The 904-nt window shown below is 53.7% G+C and overlaps 1 long non-coding RNA gene across 1 annotated transcript in view; it reads left to right on the forward strand.

Annotated features, from left to right (window-relative positions):
* Window positions 1–904, forward strand: part of LOC102982449 (uncharacterized) — a 123,287-nt gene that overhangs the window by 29,314 nt on the left and 93,069 nt on the right. The gene's annotated exons all lie outside the window — the stretch shown is intronic.

Below are 904 nucleotides of genomic sequence, written 5' to 3' on the forward strand. Positions count from 1 at the left end.
GCACACGGGCTTCTTGGTGGCGGCAGCAGCAGCCTTAGCATCTCATGCCCGTCTCTGAGGTCCGCGCTGATAGCCGTGGCTTGTTCCCGTCTCTGGAGCTCCTTTAAGTGGCACTTTTAATCCCCTCTCCTTCCGCACCAGGAAACAAAGAGGCAAGAAAAAGTCTCTTGCCTCTTCCACAGCTCCAGACCTTTTCCCGGACTCCCTCCAGGCTAGCTGTGGTGCACTAGCTCCCTTCAGGCTGTGTTCACGCAGCCAACCCCAGTCCTCTCCCTGGGATCCGATCTACAAAGCCTGAGCCTTAGCTCCTAGCCCCCACCTGTCCCGGCGGGTGAGCAGACAAGCCTCTCGGGCTGGTGAGTGCTGGTCGGCACCGATCCTCTGTGTGGGAATCTCTCCGCTCTGCCCTCCACACCCCTGTGGCTGCGCTCTCCTCCGTGGCTCGGAAGCTTTCCCCCCTCCGCCACCCGCAGTCTCCGCCTGGGAAGGCCTTCCTAGTGTGTGGAAACCTTTCCTCCTTCACAGCTCCCTCCCAGTGGTGCAGGTCCCGTCCTTATTCTTTTGTCTCTGTTTTTTCTTCTTTCTTTTGCCCTACCCAGGTACGTGGGCAGTTTCTTGCCTTTTGGGAGGTCTGAGGTCTTCTGCCAGCGTTCAGTAGGTGTTCTGTAGGAGTTGTTCCACATGTAGATGTATTTCTGATGTATTTGTGGGGAGGAAGGTGATCTCCATGTCTTACTCCTCCACCATCTTGAAGCTCCTCCTCCTATGTTAATATTTTTATAGTAATTTCCCCTAAAATTAGGTGGAGTAATCCTTTCCCAGTCAAATTCCCAACTCTTGGTGTGCCTCCATTCAATTCTTTAGGGGCTTGAGGTTCGTTCTTGTAAAATATTCTCAAGTCAAA

Source organism: Physeter macrocephalus, chromosome 7 (assembly GCF_002837175.3).
Source record: "Physeter macrocephalus isolate SW-GA chromosome 7, ASM283717v5, whole genome shotgun sequence".
Lineage (NCBI taxonomy): Eukaryota > Metazoa > Chordata > Mammalia > Artiodactyla > Physeteridae > Physeter > Physeter macrocephalus.